A 22,650-nucleotide genomic window follows, 5' to 3' on the forward strand; every position below is an offset into this window, starting at 1 on the left:
AATACATAAAGTTACTATAAAAATTCATAAAGAATGTCACCTTTTTCTAGGGACAAATTAAAATATACTGTTCTACCGAAGAATATTAGCCTTATATTTAAGTATAGGGCCCGAGTTAACATAATCATTGAGGCCAGGGGGTACCACTGCATTTAATCTCAGTTGCCAATACAGCTATCTCATAGCAATACGGTTTTCATATTTAACTAGCTCGATGATACCGAACTGAAATTTATTAAAGTTAGAACAAACTAATGTATGCATATACAATGCATTTTTACTGTTCTTTTGTTGGATAGCATATAGGTGTTTGTAAATTCTTTTACAAAAAACTCTCTCTGTCATATCCACGTGGAAAGAACAACAACTTTGACAAACAGCAATGTAAATTAAACCCTTGCTATTACAATTTCCTGTGTCCAAATATATACATTGTGGATGGTTCCCCACAATCAGTTGTTGCTTAACTAAAATATAGGGGCAGTATTTATAATCACCACATTTGCTAGTTCCTTTCTTATGACCAACTCTCAATATTGGGTGTTCCAACAAGTATTTTAAGTTAAAGTCTGTTTTATATACAAATAGTGGTGTTTCACCCAGTGTAGTAATCAAGTCTGTGTTTGAGTGAAAAATTACCCAGTTCTTAGTTATGATACTTCTCACTTCTTTACTAAAACTTCCATAGTATAATACCATGGAATCTACACAAGATATGTTTTTTCTTTGATAACTTTGTAACACAGGATGTTCCTTTAGCCCTGAGTGGTTTCTATCTATGACTCCACTCTGTGATAATATTATTAGCACATGAAGTTAATAAATCTAAGGGATAGGCTCTTTTCCTAAACATAGCACATACATTGGAAATTTCTGTTCTAAGAAAAAAGGAAGCCAGTCTGGTGGTCCCCTGCCATACAACAAACTCTACAACAGAAGAAAGAAACTTGCAAAAAAGAGTAAAATACCATGACTGGAAGAACTCCCTGGTGAGTCTCAGTAAGAAGCTGAGATCCCTCATAAAATCCTCCAAAGCTAGTTATGAAAACAAAATCGCCACTGATTCTAAAGACTACCACAAAGCATTCTATAGCTATGTCAAGAATCTCAAAGGCAACACTCAGATCTGCTTAGTTACAGCACGATGGCACTAAATATACAGAACCAACTGATATTGCCAACATCCTGGCAGATAGGTTCAGTGCTAACTTTACCCCCCTTTCACCCCCTAAAGAGCCCATCTTTATATCGGAAGAATGCAAAGTTCCTGTAATCATGGCTGCACAGGTAAAAAACACACACTCCAAAGCCAAGAACACAGCATACATGGGACCTGACAACATCCCAGGCTGCGTTCTACATGAACTACAAAATGAACTGACACCCCACTGAAGCACCATGTTCAATCATAGCCTCACCTCAGGCTTTGTGCCCACTGAATGGTGCACAGCAACGGTTATCCCACTCCACAAAAGGGGAGCCACAACAGACCCTGGGAACTACCACCCCATTAGCCTAATGAGCCTGGTCTGCAAGGCCATGGAACGTATCATCATGGAACTTATAAACAAAGACATTGGTAATCTCCAAACTCTGGACCCTACCCAGTTCGGGTTTGTAAAAGGCAGATCATGTCCTCTAAACCTGATTGACTTCTTTGAAGCAGTGACCAAAGCCATAGACGAGGGTAATGTGGTTTACACAGCCTATCTAGATCTCGCCAAAGCTTTTGACACCATCCCCCACTCTGAAATTATAGATAAACTCACTAAACTAGAAATAAATCCCTATGTCACAAGATGGGTTGCCAACTGGCTCACTTGACAGAACCCACACTGTGAAAGTAGCAGACTCCAAATCCGACTTCAGACCAGTGACAAGTGGAGTACCACAGGGATCAGTCCTGGTTCCTCTCCTGTTTGGTATCTACTTTTCTGAAGTACAGGCTAACACAGAAGGTCTTTGGCTAAAGAAGTTCACAGATGACTGCAAACTAGGAGTCATAATTGAAACTCCTAATGATGTGGCCATCCTACAAAAGGGCCTCACTGAGACAGATGCCTGGTGTCAAAGCCATGGCTTCAAGCTCAATGCCAAAAAGTGCATTGTCATCCCCTTTGGTAAAAACTCTGTACCCATGAGCTACCACATAGGTGGTAGTCTACTTAACACCGAAAGTATGATAAGAGACCTTGGGACACAGGTGGACAGCAGTCTCTCCTTTGATAATCACATTGCCAGAGTAGTTAGGAAATCCTTCTGCATGGCACACCTCATCACAAAAGGTTTCTCATCCAGGAAAAAAGAGGTCATTGTTCCACTCTACTTGTCACTCATTAGACCCATTATAGAGTACAACGCTCCTTTTGGTATGTACCTCACAAGACATCTACAACAAGTGGAAAGGCTGCAGAAATACCTCACAAAGAGGATTACCGGCCTCAAACACATGCCCGATGCAGATCGTCTCAAAAAACTCCAGCTATACTCTGTCGCATATTGCCTACTCAGAGGCAATCTCTGCTTAACATACAAAGGTATGTCAAACCCCAAACTGTTGGACATGCTCCACTTAAAGAAATCCCAATCAATCCGAGCTACACACTCTAGGGATCTAAACCTTGTCACCACAATAAACAGAACATGCTGGAGGGATAGATTCCTGTCCCACAGACTTCCCATTCTCTGGAACAAACTACCTATTTATATCAAACAAAGCTCCTCATTAGCACTTTTCATGAAAAATCTTGATGAGTGGATGGGAATTAAGAAATTCACCCTGGGGATCACCTCTGTGGCTCTGCTTGACAGGGGCACAGGAAAATATTTTTTTTGGGTGGCGAAAGCCAGGGTACCTTTTTGGCTAGGCTTGTATAGGCCCGAGGTCCAATAGCCTAGTACCTACCTATAAACCTATGAACTTATAAGATCTTCTAACTTAGAACACATCCTTGACGCCCTTATCATTTGACCTTTCACTAAGTTTGTCTTGATATGCAGAGGGTGATTATTTGTAAAGTCAAGATATGTATAAGAATGGGTCCCCTTCGAATGGTCGACATTCCACAATGTCGATATTCATATGGCTGAGACCATATGATCGACATTTGAAATGTCGACCATGGGGAACCTGCATCTCCCTACAGTGCAGAATGGAAAGATTTCCACTTCTGCACTGTAGTGCGATCTCGGAGTTGGTATATTTAAGTTCCAGGGGGTGCTAGCAGCATTAAGGTAAGTTTTTTTTTTGTTTTCTACTTGTATGGTTGACATTTCAAATGTCGATCATATGGTCTCGGCGATATGAATTTCGACATTGTGAAATGTTGACCATATCAAGTAGACCCATAAGAATATGTAGGTTTCCTATACAATTTTGAGCAAAAGATTTTCTCGTTATACTTTTTATATAAAGTAACATCCAGGTAATCTATACTGTCCTTAGATAGACTATGGGTGAACTTAAAATTAGGACAAATATTATTCAGATGATCCATAAATTCTTCTACTTCTGTTTCATTCCCTTTCCATATCATAAACAAGTCATCCAAATAACGTAAATAGATGTGCCACTTAAAAGAAAATCTAGAGTTCAATATAAATTGCTCTTCCCATGAGTACATGACCAGATTGGCATATATGGGTGCACAATTCGCACCCATTGCTACATCTTTTTTCTGTTTGAAGTACTCCCCCTCAAAAACCAAACAAAAAATTGATGTTATATTGTCCCCATCTCGCCTTCGTTCTTGCTGGTTGGGTTCGGAGCTTATCCTCGGCTCCGACTCGGCCATATACTATAGCTCGAGAGCTTTTTACTGGCTCGAGGCTAGCCCCTATCCCAACATGCCTAGCGGTAGTTACCCAGATGTCATTTGCCACTTGCAGAGTCAAGATTGCACATACGGGCTCAGGCTAAGTATTGTCTTCTTCTTGATATATTTCCAATAATTTTTTGGATTCATATAGCTAATTTCTGTTAGTTTAGTATTAGAGTAAGTTTCATCTTAGGCTAGCACTTTTCTGACCTTTCTGCTGCTGCCTTTTGTTGTTGTTTTGGTCGTCATTTTCCTTTAGGCCTACCTTGTTCCTTTGAACCCATTTGACTTAGAGGGTTCCCTATTCACTTTCTTTCAGCCCCATCTTACTTTAAGGGCCTTTTTTGTCTTCATTTCCCTTTCTCTTTCCTTATAGGAGCAGCCATTTAAGTTAGAGGCTCTCCTGGGTTGGGAGAGTTGCTGTTTAACTTAGAAGCTCTTCCCCTTCCCTCCTTTCTATTTTCCTGTTAAAAAAAAAAGTTAAAAGTTTATTTTAGTGTTGTTGTTGGTGTTTCCCTTTGGTACTGTTGTGGTTATTGCTAGCATGTCCAAAAATCCTAAAGAGTCAAAACCTTTGGGTTTTAAAAAGTGTGACTCGTGCTGCCAGAAGATGTCCCTTATGGACGGGCACATGCAATGTGTCTATTGCTTAGGGGTTCTACACCTGCAGGACTCGTGTTCTATATGTCATGCTTTTAGTTCTCTCGTCCTGCAGGAGAGAAAAAAATATGTTGATTTTGTGAGGCTTATTAAAGAGCCCCTTTGTTTCTAGTGTAGGTTATCAGCCAGTTAAAAAACAGGAAAAGTCCCGTATGCCATTGTCTTCATTGGCTCCGACTTTGGAGCCATCTAAATCTAAGGACAAACCTGCGAGTTTGTCAGATCCGAGTGTTCTAACAAAGCTCTTTCTCCGATGGCTCCATCAGTGGTTTTGGAGCCAGTCAGGACTCACAAGAGAACCAAGTCTCCCTCTCTGTAGCAGCTGCATTTTGTTCCACAGTCCCTGCTGTTGCAATCTGTGGCAGGCAGTCATCGGTCTTCCTCTCATTCCTCTCGATCGTCCAGGAGTCTTTCAGATTATGATGTGGAGAGGGTGGTGAAGAGGCTTCTCAAGACACAGGCATTAGCTAAATTATTATCGAGCTCAGCCCACAAGGAATTGGCGCTGACACAACCCGCACCATTATCGATTCCTCCTCCAACTCCTTTGAGTTTGGAGCCGGAGTGCATGGAAGTCATGGTGGAACCATCAGCTTCGATTACCAGTGGCCTATTGGTTCCAACTACTGCTCCGATCTTTTCATTGTCTCAGTCTATTGAGGGATCTGGGGGCCGATGCTCTCTCTTCGGCTCCATGGGAGGCTTCGGCGCAGGTGAGCTCGGCTCCTACATCGGCCTCGGAGCCATCGCCCTTGGTTTGGAGGAGATCTCCGGGCTCTTCGGAGCTGGGGACTCTTTTGGGCCTGGACTGCAGTGCCTTCAAGGTGATGAGAAGTGTGCTGTCCTCTGAGACTGCTCCACCCTCAGCTCCATTGGCTCCTACTCTTTCGGTGCCTGAGTCTGCTTCTGATTCCCCCCCCCCAAGTGTAGGGAACCCATGATCTAGGATAACCCATTGGGCGACCCCACCTCTTCCAAAACCTCCCCTGAGCACCCCTCGTAGGAAGTCCCTCGGAAGAGAAAATGCAAGAGGAAGCATTTGGACTCCCCTGAGTCTCTCACTTCAGACACAGACTTGGAAGACTCAGAAGGGTCCTCACGGTCCCCCTCTGAGGATGACTCTTTTTCAGACATCCTGGAAATCCTTAGACAGAGGGGTGGCTGGAAATCCGTTGCTCCTTCTGAGGACGAGTCTGTGTACCTGGATGCATTTGGTTCCCAACCCTCCATCTCTTGGGTGTCTCCGCCTTTTGACCCGCTGCTGGCCTTAGTGAGTCACAAGGTGTGGAGCTCCCCAGAGACTATGGAACCAGTTCCAAGGAGGCGCAATAAATTCATAACTGCTCCAGAGGATATGTCTTTTCTATCTAAGGGTGTGCCTGTTGATGCTATGGTGGTGGCAGTAGCCACCAAGAAAGAATTAGCAGAGGCTTCTTCTGTCCATCTGCCAAACAAAGAGTCTCATTTGATGGACAGGTATGAGAAGCGTATGTTTGCTTCAACAGCCTTTACTCTCAGGTTGCTGAATTATCTGTCTCACTTTACACGCCTTCAAAGGGATCTCCTAAAGGAACTAGGAGATACCCTACAGGATCCTACAGCTGAAGCAGCTGCGAGCAAGGCAGCTTCACAGCTTGCTACCTTGACATCTGTGGTTAACTCCTCCATGTGGCTGATCTCTTACGCAGCAGATGGAATGAGTAGGGCAGCAGGCACAGGAGTTGCTTTGTGTAGACACTCCTGGATGCACCTTTGTCAATTTGCAGAGCCTTTCAAGTCCTCTTTTACCAACACCCCCTTTGATGGCTCATCTCTGTTCGGGCCTCAGGTAAAACAGACTCTTACCAAGTGCGAACAGGATGGCAAAATTCTCTCTGCCGTGAGAGTACATTTTTCTGCTCCCTGTAGACCTCACTTTAAGAGTCAGAAGAGCAGGAAGATGTGGTTCAGAAAATCCCAAGGAGTTTCGCTTGACACACATGGAGATTTTTCCCCCAGGGGCAGAGGGGGAAATAATAACAGGAGATGCTGATCCTGTGGCAGGAGGGGGATCCGCAGAATCAGGCCAACAGAGATACCTTCTATGGCAGGCCTTTCCAGCACTCCTGAAAGGAGACCTGACTGTCTCCCTTTGGAGGCAGTCGGGGGCAGATTATCCTAGCACCCAAAAGCCTGGCAAACAGTCACGGAAGATAGATGGGTACTGTCGATAATATCCAGGGGTTGCAAAATTCCTTTCTCCTAACCACCCCCTACAACAAATCAGCACTCAATCCCAGATGTTACTACCCAGTCTTCGGGATTAAGCAAACCTAGAAGTTTAAAGGTTGCTAGAAAAAAGAGCCATCCAAGAAGTCCCCGTAGACCAAATCAAATCTGGCACTTACTCAAGGTTCTTTTTAATTCCAAAAAAGACAGGGGGCTGGAGGTCCATTTTGGATCTCAGCAAACTCAACCAATTTGTCAAGAAAACAAAGTTCTGGATGGTAACACTGCAGTCCATTCTTCCCTTTTTGGGTCAGGACAATTGGATGTGCTCCATCGATCTCCAGGATGTGTACTACCATATAAAAATGGACAGGTGATCCAGGAGGTACCAACACTTCTGGCTGGGAGCCAGTCATTACCAGTTCAGAGCTCTGCCCTTTGGTTTCAACACAGCCCCCAGGGTTTTCATCAAGTGCATGGCAATAGTCATGGCTCATCTGAGGTGTCTAGGATTGCAGGTGTTTCCATATCTAGATGACTGGCTCCTCACTGCCACCACCAAGCATCAAATGATCGAGGGCACGGGACTCCACTATTCACACCTGCACACAACTAGGCATCACAATAAACTATGAAAAGTCTGCCTTGTCACCTTGTCAGTATATTACATTTATAGGGGCAGATTTAGACACAAGGGCCATGATAGGAAAACTGCCTCACGAAAGAGTGTTATCCATTCATCGTCAAGTTTTATTCCTCATGAAAAGAAAGAGAATCCAGTCAAAATTCATCCTCAAGGTCTTGGGTTCGATGGCTGCAGCAATTACCTGGGTCCGTATGGTGCACTTCCAGATGAGAATTCTGCAGTGCCTCCTGTTGGCTCAGTGGTCATTCCAGGATTTACCAATGACGCATCAGATTTGGATCACAGAGTCATGCAAGAAGAATTTATCATGGTGGCTTCACTCCCCTCTGGTATTAATGGTTAGACCATTTCTAACCCCCCCAACCCATAGCCACAGTGACCAAGGACGCTTCCCAGATTGGGGGGTGGGCATTATCTGGGACAGACTATTAAAGGGACTTGGCAAAAACACGAGTACCACTTGCACGTCAATGTCCTAGAGATGAAAGCAGTGCTTCTGGTGTTGCAAGCACTTCAAGACACTCTACGCATGGGGACTATAGCAATTCAGACAGACAATATGTCGGTAGTATGGTACATCAACAAACAGGACAGAACTAGGTCTTATCCCTTGTGCCAGGAGGCTCTATGAGTATGGCAATGAGTGATGTCTTCCCAACACTTTCTGGTCACAACGCACATTCCAGGGGAAATCCAACGTGATAGCGGACAAGCTCAGCAGGGCTATTCTGATGGCTCACGAGTGGTCCCTGAAACAAGAAGTTGCAGAGTTAATTTTTCACAAATGGGACCAGCCATGCTGCGATCTTTTCACCACTCCCCTCAACAACAAATGTAGCAACTACTTTGCCTGAGTCCCACCACCGGGACAGTCATCCAGGGATGCACTGGTTCATGATTAGCCCCCGAGACTGCTTTATGCCTTCCCACCATTCCCCCTGATCCCCAAAGTTCTTCACAAAGCATAGTCATTGGGTTGCAAGTTAATCCTCATTGCTCCTTACTGGCATTGACAGATTTGGTTCCCATTCCTTTGGCCTCATCTGCAAGGGGAGCCTTGGATACTGGACCCAGTTCCAGATCTCCTGATGCATCACGTCAGGTACTCTCCACCCTTCCATCCATACGATCAAGCTGATGACTTGGTTTCTCCACTTCCAGTCTTAGCCAGGCTCCCAGATGTTTCCCTGGCACTTCAACACATTTTGATTTCATCCCATACAGCTTTATGCTAGTAAATGGAAGAGGTTCTCTTGTTGGGCAAAAAAGAATGGCATTGATCCTTTTATGGCCCCCATTTCTAAGATTCTACAATTCCTTGCTGAAACATTTGAACAAGGAGCAGCGGCAACTACTATCCAGGTTCAGCTAGCTGCCATTTCTAAATTTCATGTAGGAGAAATGGGATCTAACATCATGTCCCACAGGCCATGTAGAGCATTCCTAAGAGGTACTACCCTCTTAAGACCTCCAATAAGAGATCCTGTCCCCCCTGGGATTTAAATCTGGTTTTAGAGACTCTCATTCTGCCCCCTTTGAGCCAGCTGCTTCTTGTCCATTGAAACTTTTGACATGGAAGACTTTTTTCTTAACTGCCATTACTTCAGCTAGGAAAGTTTCAGAGTTACAGGCCTTATCTATTCATCCCCCGTACTTGATTTTCCACAAAGATAGAGTTTCTTTCAGAACCAATCCCTCCTTCTTAATCAAGGTGTGTTCAAAGCACAGTTTAAATCAATCCATACAGCTTCCTGTATTCTTCCCCAATTATGGCAACATGGCAGAGTATAAGCTGCATCAATTGGACGTTCATAGACAGTTAAATTTTTATTTACACAGGATTAAGGATTTTAGAAAATCTGAACAATTGTTTATAGCCTTTGCAGACAACAAGAAAGGTTGTCCAGTCTCTAAAGTGACCTTATCAAAGTGGCTTTCAGACACTGTCATCCATGTCTACGCTTTGCGGAACAAAGAACTTCCAGGAAAAATTAAAGGACACTCAACTAGGGCCTTGGCTACTTCTATTGCTTTTCAAGCCAAACTGCCTTTAGATTCAATCTGTGCGGCAGCTACATGGGCTAATCATCATACCTTTATCTCTCATTACAAAGTAGATGTGGCCTCACGGAACATGGCATCCTTTGGTTCCACTGTCCTGAAGAGTTTTTTCCAGTGAGCCACCCAAGATACACGTGCTGGGGACATTGTCCCAACCAGCAAGAATGGAGGCGAGGTGGGGACAACATAATATAAAGAAGTTATGTACTCACCATAATGTTCCATGTTTGTTGTCCTTCATCTCGCATTCCTTCTTGCGTCCCACCCTCCTTCCCCCTCCTGGAGAATCGAGAGGAGTTCTTCTTCCCTTTTTCAGCTACACTGGCTGAGTTCCCTTTTGCTTACCAGTTGGTTAGACCTAGTCTTTCCTTCCTTTCTCTTTGCTGATGATCACACACTCATATGCAGGTGTTTTTCTCATAAGTAAGTTTAGTAAAATTTTGACCTATTTAGTCTGGTGGATTATCATAAACAAGATCTAGGTAACTAATGCTAGGCATGTTGGGATAGGGGCTAGCCTTGAGCCAGTAAAAAGCTCTTGAGCTACAGTATATGGCCGAGTCAGAGCCAAGGATTGGCTCCGAACCCAACCAGCAAGAAGGAAGGCGAAATGAAGGACAACAAACATGGAACATTATGGTGAGTACATAACTTCTTTTTTTCCAACACATGTTCCATAAAGAGTATGATAAAATGTATCATATTACTATTTAACTGACTTAGTTCAATTAATGCGTTGTAAAACAAATCAAGCCCTTCCTTGTGTGGAATGGATGGAAAGAGGTTAACTATATCGACAGTGATGAAAATAACATCTGTAGTATAATATTCGATCTGAAGTAGTTAACTTCATTTGTGCATCAACCTATGGGTTATCGGATCCATATTGGATCCGAGCCGGCAGTTTCCAACAGCTAAGATCAGAGCTCCAAGCTCCTCCCCTTACCCATAACTCCCTGCCATCTCTTCCTGACCTCAGATCTAGTTTGCTGTGGTTACTACCAGCAGCTTGATCTCGAGCTTTGAGTTGGTTTTCTGTAAGTAAAATCTTTCTTGTCAAATAGTTACATTTTTTTTGAGTGAGTTTGTGTTGTGTTACCTATCCTTAGTTTTTAGTGTAATTGTTAGCCTTTCCTCCCCCGTTTCTCGTCAGCGTTAAGGCGTGTGTGTGTGTGTGTGTGTGGTTTTGGGGCCTAGCATGTGTGTTTTTAATTGGGATGTCTGAGGCCGCCAAAACTTTCTTTTCCAAGTGTACCGAGTGTGGCCATAAGCTTTCCCCGGCTGATGGCCATTCTCGGTGCGTGATATGCCTTGGAGTTGAACACTTGTCTTCTGGCTGCTCTATTTGTGCAGCGTTCAACCCCAGGGCTATCAGGGACCAGAGGTCAAAGCTGATTCTGGCGGGACTCCTGCCCCCAGACTCGGCTCCGTCCTCCAGTCCCTCCGTTGCTCCTCCATCAGCTGCGGCAGTGCCGACGGATGCTTCCCTTCCCCTGGCCAGGACTCAACCTCCCACCTTGGGCCAAGAGGATAGGGAAGCCAGGAGGGAGAAGCGCCGAGAAAAACACAAGCGGTGGGCCGAGGCCTCTGCTTCGGCCCTGCCAGCCAAGCGAGCTTCTCCCCCTGGGAAGTCCGGACCTTTTCCTTCCCGGCTCCATTCCCCCAGCTTTTTGCCGGGGCTGGAGGAGGATGAGGCCCGGCCTCCTTCGAGGTGGCACTCCCATCCCACCTCAGTGGCCTCTTCCAGATCGAGAAGCCTAACAGATGCAGACATGGACCGGATGATGAGAAGGTTCCTCCAGGCCCAGCTGCAGATGGGAGTGCTCCTGCCCCCCCCCTCCGGGGGGAAGCTCGACCCCCTTTTTTTTGCCCCGATTGCTCCTTCCCCAACCCGCTTTTCGGGTTCGGGGTCTACGGAGCTGAGTAGCATCGGAGCTGGGGGGAATGTCGGCGCCGATGGAGTCAGGTACTTTGGCACCGACAGTGCCCTCGAGCCTGTCGGGTCCCTTTTGTTCGGATCCAGGCTCTCGGAGCCGAGAGTTGAGCTTCGGATCCGAGGTGGTCAGTATGCCTTCAGCTCTGAGTAGGTCAGAGTGTACTGGCCCTTTGGATCCGATCACTTCGGCTCCGGCCCCGATCTGCTCGTTGGATCCAAGGGAGGGTCTGCTCTCGGATCCTAGAGAGAGTGGCTCTCCTTCGGCATTCGACGTGGTGGAGAGGGTTCTGTCGAGGGATTCCAGGCCCCCGGCCTTAGCTACCGCTCCACCCTGCACTCCCACGCAAACGGGTCCGACTTCCATCACCTGGCCCCAGGGACAGCCTGCTCAGACGTCCCAGATCGTTCCCTTGTTGGAACAGGATGTGGTTGGTGAGGCCTCCTCGGACAGCCCCCCCGAGGAGGTTCCTCACAAATGCAAGTGCAAAAGTAGGCACTTGGACTCCCCTGAGTCCTTAACAGAGGACACGGATTTGGAGGAAGGGGAAGGTTCCCCAAGATCACCCCCCGAAGACATCTCATTTGGAGACATCATGGAGATGCTCAGGATCAGGGGGTGGTGGTCTGACCCAAAGCCTATCTTGGATGAGTCCGTGTTCCTGGAGGCGTTTGAAGCAGGCCCGTCTACCTCTTGGATGTCCCCTCCGGCTGATCACCTGGTAGATTTGATCACTACCAAGGCCTGGAAGGAGCCGGACACTGTGGAGCCCGTCCCTAAGAGGCCTGACAGAATTCTCAGCCCCCCTTCGGACAGGTCTCATTGGAGCAAGGGAACCCCTGTAGATGCCATGTTGGTGGCGGCAGCCACCAAAAGGGAACTGTCCCAAGAGAGTCCCTCGGTCCATCCCCCTGACAAGGAGTCTTGGGCGATAGACCATTTGGGAAGTGGATGTTTGCTTCAGCCACCTTCTCCATAAGGTCACTGAACTACATGGCACACGTCATACGGCTCCAGCGGGATCTTATTAAAGAATACGCCGGGTCGCCCCCAGAGTCCATGTCGGCAGAGGACAAACAGGTGTACTCTACCCAAATGGCCACTCTCAGGTCGATTTCCAATACCTCTATGCGGCTACTCTCCCATGCTACGGAAGGGGCCGCTAGAGCTAGCGGAGTGGGCGTCATACTAAGGCGACAGGCCTGGCTCCGCCACTGTGATTTTGCAGAACTCTTCAAGGCTTCATTCATTGCCCCGTTTGATGATTCTGCCCTCTTTGGCAAGACCGTACGTGACACCTTGGTCCAGAGCGAGAGAGACGGGAAGACGTTGTCTGCCGTCGGAGTCCGCTTCTCTGCTCCCCAGAGGTCCTTCTCTAAGAACCAAAAGGGACAGAAGAAGATGTGGTTCCGAAAGTCTCAGCAATCTCGTTTTGCTCCAGACTCCCCATCCTTCAGAGGCAGAGGAGGACAGGGTGGATGCCGCCCTACATGCAGAGGGGGCCCGAAGAACTTTGGGTCCAGAGAACCTTTCTCTGATCAGCCCACGCAGCAACCCTGAGGGGTTACCCGACTGCTCCACTCTGGTGGCAGTCGAGGGGCTTTTCTCGAAGCACCTAACAGCTTGGGAGTCCATCACGACAGATCGCTGGGTGCTTCGGATAATATCCAGAGGCTATGAGATTCCATTTCTCCATTCCCCTCTCAGACCCAAGTGCCTCCCCGATGGCCCACCTGATCAGAAGGAGGCCACAGCCGCAGAAATTCGGCAGCTGCTAGAAAAAGGAGCGATCCAGCACGTCCCCCCAGACCAATACGGATCGGGCTTTTACTCCAGGTTCTTCTTGGTGCCAAAAAAGACGGGGGACTTAAGACTGATCCTCGACTTATCCCTCTTGAACCTGGCAATAGCCAAAGAAAAGTTCCGGATGGTCACTCTTCAATCCATTCTCCCCCTCTTGCAGGAGAATGATTGTATGTGCTCCATAGACCTCAAGGATGCTTACTACCACATCTTAATGGACAGATGATCCAGGAGGTTTCTCTGCTTTAGGCTAAGAGCCAGCCATTACCAATTCAGGGTCCTCCCCTTTGGTCTCACCACGGTCCCCAGGGTGTTCACCAAGGTGTTAGTGGTGGTAGCGGCCCACCTGAGACTCCAGGGAATTCAGGTCTTCCCATACCTGGATGACTGGCTCCTGACCGCCCCCACAAGGCATCTACTCTCCACAGCCAGGAATTTCTTTCTTCGCCTAGCTCCCCGGCTGGGAATCACGATCCACACTGGAAAATCCTCCCTACTCCCGACTCAGGTCATAGATTTTATCGGAGCCAGGTTGGACACAAACCAGCTCTTAGCCTTCTTAACTCCGGACCGGATGCAATCCCTAAGACTTCATGTGCAGGCCATTCTTCATTGTCCGACCCCTCCGGTGGAACTGGTCCTGAGGGCCCTAGGCTTGATGGTGGCTACCATCAATCTCCTTCCCATGGTGTGCCTGAATATGAGAATTCTGCAATGGACCCTCCAAGTCCAATGGTCCTTCCTGCGTTATCCCCTGAGCTATCCTGTCCCTCTCAGCAGGGTTTGCAGGAGCACCCACTTATGGTGGCTCCAGTCTCCAGACCTCCAAAAGGGGCGCCCCTTCTCTATGTCTCCTCCTCTAGCCACGGTGACCATGGACGCCTCTTGCCTCGGGTGGGGGTGGGGGGGGCATTGTTGTGGCAGGACCGTCCAAGGCACGTGGAACCAGATGGAGACCTCACTGCATATCAAGGTCCTGGAGATGAGGGCGGTGCTGTTAGCATTGCAAGCACTTCAGAGCCTTCTTCCCATCGGGACTATTGCGATCCAAATGGACAACATGTCTGTCATTTGATATATCAACAAACAAGGGGGAACCAGGTCCTATCCACTTTGTCGAGAGGCCATGAGAGTTTGGGAATGGGCGATTTCCACCAACCGCTTTCTCGTAGTGACGCACATTCCGGGCCGGTCCAACATCCTAGTGGACAAACTGAGTCACACCATCCTTTCGCCATACGAGTGGTCTCTGAATCCCAAAGTAGCGAAGCAGATCTTCTCCAAATGGGGTCAACCTTGTTGCGATCTTTTTGCCTGTCCTTCAAACACGAAGTGCAACACCTACTTTGCTCTAATTCCCCCACCCGGGGAATCACCAAGAGACACTCTGGTGCATGCTTGGCCTCCCGGTCTACTTTATGCTTACCCGCCTCGTCCCCTGATGCTGAAATTTCTGCAGAAAGCCAGACAGTTGGGGAGCACGATAATCCTCATTGCCCCATTCTGGCCTCACCAGGCATGGTTCCCTTATCTGTGGTCTCATCTAGTGAATCCTCCCTGGATTTTAGATCCTGCCCCAGATCTGATATCTCACCCCTTGGGTCTACCAACCCCGAATCTGGACAACCTCAAGCTCACTGCTTGGTTGATCCAGTTCCACTGTTAGTTCGGACTCCTGGTATCTCTTCCCCAGTCAAAGCGATCCTAGTGGCAGCTCACAAGCCGTCTACTAGGAAAGTTTATCGTAGAAAATGGAAACGTTTTTCTATTTGGGCAGAACATCAGAATCTGGATCCTTTCACAGCTCCGTTACCAGCTGTGCTGGAATTTCTATCGGGACTGTTTGAGAAAGGTGCTAGCTCTTCCACAGTCAAAGTACAGTTGGCGGCAATCGCTCATTACCACGTTGGATGTGATCTTGGCCCTTTGACCTCATCCAGATTGTGTAAGGCCTTCTTAAAAGGCACCTTCCTACTAAGACCTCCAGTGAAGGATGTGATCCCTCCTTGGGACTTATCGCTGGTACTCCAGGCCTTAACAGCTTCTCCCTTTGAGCCTGCTGCCTCGGTAGATGTTAAATTCTTATCCTGGAAAATAGCTTTTCTAGTCGCTATTACTTCGGTGAAAAGGGTTTCGGAGCTTCAAGCCCTTTGTGCCAAGCCTCCGTATTTGACTTTCCACAAGGATAGGGTATTCCTCAGGACCAATCCCTCTTTTCTTCCCAAAATTGCTTCCGAGGCTAACATTAACCAGTCTATTAATTTGCCAGTCTTCTTTCCCAATTACCAAAATAAAGGCGAATACAAGTTACACTCTTTGGATGTACACAGACAGTTGAGATTTTATTTGCACAGGACAGCCAGTTATAGACATTCAGATCAGCTGTTTGTGTCCTTTGCTAAATCCAGTTTGGGGAAAGCTGTTTCTAAAGTCACCCTATCCAGGTGGATTTCTTAGTCTATTCTCTTGGCTTATGAGAGTTTTGGCAGGCCTGCTCATCAGGGAGTACATGCCCATTCAACTCGGTCTGTTTCTACCTCTACGGCTTTTCGAGCTAGAGTTTCATTGGATGACATTTGCTCAGCTGCCATGTGGGCCTCTTCTCACACTTTTATAAACCACTATAAGTTAGATCTGGTTTCCAGAGGGAGAGCATCCTTTGGCTCCGTAGTGCTCCGGAACATCCTTCCTTAAGGGCCTCCCAAGATTCAGGTAGCTGGGGACTCTGTCCCATAGGTTGATGCACAAATGAAGTTAACTACTTCAGATTAAGAAGTTATGTACTCACCATAATGTTCCATCTGAGTAGGTAAACTTCATTTGTCAGCAACCGTCCCTCCCTCCGTCCCCCTGTCCTCTTCGGATGGTCTTGATATTCCTGCTTCACGGTAGATTGTACCCAATTTACCCTAGACAGGTGGTGATTGCAAGCCTTGCTTTTAGGCAAACTCGATCTGAGGTCAGGAAGGGATGGCAGGGAGTTATGGGTAAGGGGGAGGAGCTTGGAGCTCGGATCTTAGCTGTTGGAAACTGCCGGCTCGGATCCAATATGGATCCGATAACCCATAGGTTGCTGACAAATTAAGTTTACCTACTCAGATGGAACGTTATGGTGAGTACATAACTTCTTATTTTTAACTTTCTTCAGAAAATCCCATGAGTCATATATGGTGAATAGGTTTTAAAATACCTTTAAGTATCTTGTCAATGAATAAACCTAAAGTGTGGGTAGAACTATTCTGTGAAGCCACAATCAATCTAAAAGGGGGATTATGGATATGTTTATGAATTTTAGGAATACCAAATAAAACCGGTATCACGGGGAATTCATTTGACAAAAATCTAAAAGTTGGTTCATTAATCACCCTTTTCATAAGAGAATCATCCAACATTAACTCTGTCTTTCTACGTGAGATGTTAATTTCATTCACTGAAAACGGTTCATAGGTATCTGTATCATACAAAATAATCCCTATAGCATCAATATAGTCAATCTTATTCATTAATGCCATCCCTCCACCTTTATCAGGCTTCATCACCCTGATGTTATAATTGCTTCTTAAATTATACAATAAAGATGACTCTTCTTCTTTAAGATTGTAAAACTTAGAAGTATGAGTAATATGATCTGTATATCTCTTGGGTGCAATTTTTTTCAAAACCTATTGTAGGGTGGAGTGGAGAATTGAAAATACTTTTTTGTCTCAAGCTATTATCTGTGGGTTCTATTCCTTCCCCGTGTTTAAATAACAACTTGAAATTAAGTTTTCTAGTGAAAAGTTTTAATTCTGTCAAATACTTTGACTATGTCACTTTTACGGTTTGGTACAAATTTTAACCCTTTTTGTAATAATGAAAAGTGGCTAGGTTCTACCTCCATATCTGTGTAATTAAATATATTAAAACCTTTGTGACTCATCATTTTACCATCAAAGGCTTGGATTATCTGGTTCTTAACTAATAATTGCTGTTCTTTCTCCATTGTTGTTTCTGACCTTGATGGTGTTGTACTCTCCTTCCCTGAGGTTTGGGTAAAAAATTATTGTTATTTTGCCGTGTTTTATTCCAAATCCTTTCGGATCTTCTAAGTGGTGGGTACTCTTGATTATAGTCAAAATCTGTTCTACTTTCATGTTTATTATTAAAAGCTAAACTGTTAGAATGATTCCTGTCTATATTTCTAGACACATGACCCCCCAGCTGCTGCCCCTTCTACTTCTCATTCATATTCAGAATCACAATGCCTTTGTGTATACGCCTTAGGTAATGGGTATCAGAGTTATTAAGATAATTATTCTCATCTCTAGCTAACTTCTTTTGTTTTCTATTCATATTTTGCTTTCTTTGTTCTTCAACTCGATTGAATATACAATTACACTGAGCCTCAAATCCATTAAAAGAAACATCATTAGGTAACATGCTGTTTAAATCATTTATCTCTTTAAAAAGTTTATTAATTAAGCTGTTGTTACTTCTAATTATAAACTGCATTAATTCTATCCCGTGTCTATCAAACATACATAGCAGCTCATCAAGTTCTTTCTGTCCTCTCAGTAATCCATTCAGGAATTTGAACGTGCAGAGACCTTTATGTATGTGCTTATGCTTTATAGATTCAGCCAAGAAAGCATTGTCGCATTATAAAGCACATACTTTACTTAATTTTCTTTTGAAAGTACATAATGTGTCTTGCCAGTTATTGGTATAGGAATCTACCGCCCTCGTATAACCATTATCAGTACAGAAAGAAAATGTTCTGTTCAACCACGTGTCCAAATCTTTTACATTATCCATGGGGTTAACCTCCCGCTGTGCACAAGTAATTGAATCTGGGTCAGTTCCATTAGTGTTGACCATTCCAGTCTTCGATGTCGCTTTTTTACTCCTCACAATACCATTGTTCAGTTTGGATGCCTCACTGAACGGCTGTTGAGAGCCTAACCCAAAGGCTCTTGGGAATTGTAGTCTCTCAATCAAGTTCTGCATCTGCAAAACCTATTGAGACAAAAGTTTCACCATTTGGGAGAGGTTATTCTCCCCAGAAGAAAGTGTTTTTGTATACTGATGAAGTACTGGATTTACCTGTACAAAAGTGCTTAATAAAATTCTGGATTGTTGTTTCTTATCACCCATTTTTGGTTTTATGTGTCTACAATTAAACATATGTTTTCATATTTCTGTCAATGTCTCAGTAAACATGCAGTAATACAGGAATTTCTGTATTTACATGAAAGCCTAGTTAAAAATCAGTCTGGTTAAAAATGTTCTAACAATAAATGTCTCGGTTATGCAGTTTTCAAGATATAAAAATATGTTTGTGAAATTTTAGAAATAATGTAATTTGGGATTTGTGTGCATTATAATATATTTACAGTATTTATGGAAAAGACTATGAATGCATTGGCTATTATCACTGTAAAGAGCACTTCTTACTAATAAAGTTACTATTGCACAGTTTTAATAGTTTGTATTGTTGGCACAATATTTACATTTGTTTATCTTATGCTTAAGTTTATTTTTTCAGAAAATGCTCTGGAATGCAAGATTTGTATAAACTTCTCTGGGTGTGATATTCCCCAAGGTGTTAATGAATTAGTAAACTATATTCCTAACATACACAGAATTGTTGCAGACTAAGTGATGCGAAAGACTGACACAGCTGAATGCAGGGGCATAAGTATGATACTTCTGGAATTCTAAAACATATTGTCCCTTTTTGCATTCTGAATAAATCAGCCATGAAGGAAAGCAGTGGAAATAATGTCAGTAATGACCACCAAAGGCACAGATCACCAAAAAACAATATTAATTATATTTTGGCTAGACTTTTCATTCATTCATTCATTACCTGGGTTAAAACTGAGCCATGGGAGCACCAGTGCCCTTCCCAGCACATAGTGAGTGCAGGACATAGGCAGTTATCCTGAACACAGTGCCAAACCATCAAAGAAAGGATGCGCACAATCACTATCAGATGGCATGCTCACTTTTGGACAGTTCAGATTATTACTAGTTCACCTATGGTACATCTTTGAGATGTGAAAGGAAACTGAAGCATGCAGTTAAAACTGGCACAGATGCAAAGAGGATATACAGGTTCTGATTAGAAGGCACCACAGCAAGAACTGAACTGTCGAATCAAGTCCACTGCTAACCTCTGCTGCATTGTGATCCTCACTTAGAATTCTGTAGCTGTTAAAATATTTCTGGAGAAGTGATAGAGTTTCACAGAAAGAAACAAGAGAAAAACACTATTTTATATTACAAGTGTAACTACTCTATTAAACAGATATGTAATAAACAAAGTATGTTAAGTGGCTGTGTTGCCCAGTTGCCATTAAGAATTTGAGGCTTTCCAGCTTATGTAATACCATAGTTGCAGCTGGCAAAACTAGGCATGGGATGATCCCTTTGGTTCACTGATGATTAAAAGGTAATAGGCCAAACATGGGAAACTCATTTTGAAAACATTGACATTACTCTATTTTCTAAACTAGACTTTTTTCCTATAAAGCATTTTAACATGTATACAGTCTAAAACATTAGAAGTGTTATATGATATTCATTAAAAATACCGTCTCAGTTTTCTAAGCTCAGTGACACCATTCATGTGTTTGGATATTTTCCTGTGGGATTAGGCCTCACAGTACTATGAGGTGGTTCCTTTAGGTTATATATATTTTGGGGGGGGGATTAGGCACAGTAGCTGTACATGAAGACACAGTTGTGCAGTTTTTCTATTCAGGAAATTAAAAGATTTGTTCAAATAGTGCCCCAAGATGTAATTCTCTACAGGTTTAGGCTTTACAAATGTCATCCAATCCAGAAAATAAGTATCACATTAATTATTATGCAGTTAGTTATTTGCATGCTATACCCTGATTAGCCAAATAGATGAACAAAGGTACGAGAATGTTGTATGAAAATAATAATCACGTGGTTAAAGGAGTCTGTTTCATGAAGGCTGACCCTGCAAAGACTAGTGAGGCAGTTTGTTTGAAAGAACATTAGAGTCATGCTACAACAACTATTATGTTTTTCTGTAGAGTATTTTTTCCCTTCCACATCCCCATGTAAGCTATAACCCCCGTATCCCTAGCCCCTTAGCTATAATCAATTCTGAGGTTGGTCTACCTTAGCGGAAGAGACAGTGACTTGGAGTATCATTGGCTTGTGCACATATCCGCTTTTTGTAAAACTATACTTGTCCTGTGACTTCATTATCTAGCACCTTCTGAGACAATGGACCTTCACCTCATGCTGTCCTTTTATTGAAGGTTTTAAATCTTATTTTACCACATATAGTGAGATAGCTAAAACTTCCTTGATGGCTATGTTCTGTGAGGTGAATATGTTATAAGTAAAACCTAAAATTCAAGCCATGTCACACCATCAGTAAGGTAATACTTGCAGATGCATTTCATTCTCTCTGTCTGATCTAATTGATAGGTGTTCAGGCTGCTTGCCAGATCTGAATCAGCAAAGCTACGGCTGCAGCCTCAAACTCTTCAGATTTTCTCTCACACAATGCATTTTTTTCTAGGTAAGCTGTCTTCCCTCAGATCGCATTTGTTTGCCATCATGTTCACACCTGGTCTCCAGCTGCTCAGTTAACTGCTCCATTGCCTTCTAAATATTTACCACATTTGATAGAGTTAGGTCATTGTCCTGCATTTACTTATTCAGGGCTGAACTTGGCATTGATTTTCTTCATATTTTAAACTTTTAGATTCTGTTGTTTTTCCTGCTCATTGACATCTCTGTCACTGGTATGTATACCTTCTTATAGCTTAAGTAGAGCTCCTTAGCTGTTATCTGGTTTATTGTTGATTAGTGTGTTTTTCTGTCACTGCTTCCATGGTCTGTGATATCTTCTTTATAGTTCAGGTATAGATCGCAAGAAGGAAGGAGTGTAAAGTTTTAAAATGTGTTTAAAATGTTGCCATAAAATATCCTCCCAGGACAGCCATGACATGTGTGTTCATTGTTTTGTGGTTGAGCACTTGAGTATGGAGTGCTGTGGATACAAATTCTTTGGGCACAGACTCCTTCCAGATAGGAAGAACAAATTGGTGTTAATGGGCCTTCTTCCTCCTGAATCCAAGGGAGAGATACACCTAAAATACCTCAGACAAAACAAAGCCCCAAGATAAACCAGGAAAAGACAAGGAACATAAAACAAAAGGCTGATGACAAGGCTTTGTCTTCATTTCTAAAAGTATGAAAAAGGTCATCACTACAGAGTTGGACTCAGAATCCCCGATTTCAACTCTGATCCTCTCAGAGCCTCTCCTAATTTTGGACAGGTCACTGACTAGGAAACCAAGCAGACCACTGTTGGAGAAGAAACATTCCCATGTTCCATTAAGACCTCCTTTGGTTTCCTCATTCAGGTCCTTCAGATTTGTTAGAAGTGCTTCAAACATGGAGTTAGATCATATGATGAGGGTGTTTCAGAAGACACAAATAGAAATGGGTATCTTGCCTTCCCCCAGGCATTTCTTCACCTCTTTCACTCCTTCCCAGACCATACTTTGGAGGTGGTGGCTATGGAATAGTTACCCATGCCATAGTTTGTTTCTTCAGCACCAGCTGGTGCTCCTACCTGATTGCTAGAGCCTTTATAGCCATCCCACTTGACTCTAAGGTCCTCTGACCCGAGCAGAACTTGGTCGCACAGACTTGACATTGAGTACTCTGCACAATGTTTGGAGTTGCCTTGAATGGTACTGCTGATTGTGTTGGTGCCCTCAGCCTTTTAGGCATCGGGCCTGATCTCCTCCTTGAGGCCTTCTGCTCTCTTGGGTTTGAGACTGTTGCCTTTGGCTGAAGCCATCTCTTCCTTAGTGGAAATGGCATCATGGCCATTGGGAGATCCTCAGATCCAGTGGGTGTTGGATCTGCCTTCAGGGTGATGGGGGGATGATTTCTTCTAATTCGAATATGATTTTCAGGCTCTTTCCCTGGACACCCTTTCTATTGCTCTTCAGCTCACTCATACATCCATGGGTCAGAGTTGAATCCTGAGGACTCAGACATTCCACTAACTGATGTTCCAGGGAAGAGAACATGCAAAATGAGACATTTGGATTACTCCCCCATACCTTTGGATGAGGAGTTCCTGTTTGAGATTTATGGTTCAACATCCTCTACTTGACATGGCAAGGACCTGATTCTTGTCAGTCCATTCCCAAGAAGTCAGGCAGAATTCTGAGACCATCCAAGGACAGACAGTACTGGACAAAGGGTACCCTGGTGAATCCCATTATTGTCTCAGATGCTAATATGAAGTAGGTGAACAAGGATATGGCTACAGTTCATTTGCCCAAAAGGGAGTCTGGGACAGTGAACAGATTAGGGAAGTGGGCATGTGCTTCCATTAATTTTAGAGTTAAAGCACTGAACTACACCATCTACCTAAACAAATTTGAGAGAGATCTAGTTAAACAAGAATTAGAATATATAAAAAGACCCTACACACACACACACACATACACACACACAAACACACACATACACA

The 22,650-nt window shown here is 44.4% G+C and overlaps 1 protein-coding gene across 1 annotated transcript in view; it reads left to right on the forward strand.

The window, feature by feature from the left end:
* LOC122808344 (ADAMTS-like protein 2) overlaps nucleotides 1-22,650 on the forward strand; it is a 1,521,014-nt gene that overhangs the window by 988,769 nt on the left and 509,595 nt on the right. The window lies entirely within an intron of this gene.

The sequence above is a fragment of the Protopterus annectens genome, chromosome 8.part0 (assembly GCF_019279795.1).
Source record: "Protopterus annectens isolate FY-2018-M chromosome 8.part0, PAN1.0, whole genome shotgun sequence".
Classification (NCBI taxonomy): Eukaryota; Metazoa; Chordata; order Ceratodontiformes; family Protopteridae; genus Protopterus; species Protopterus annectens.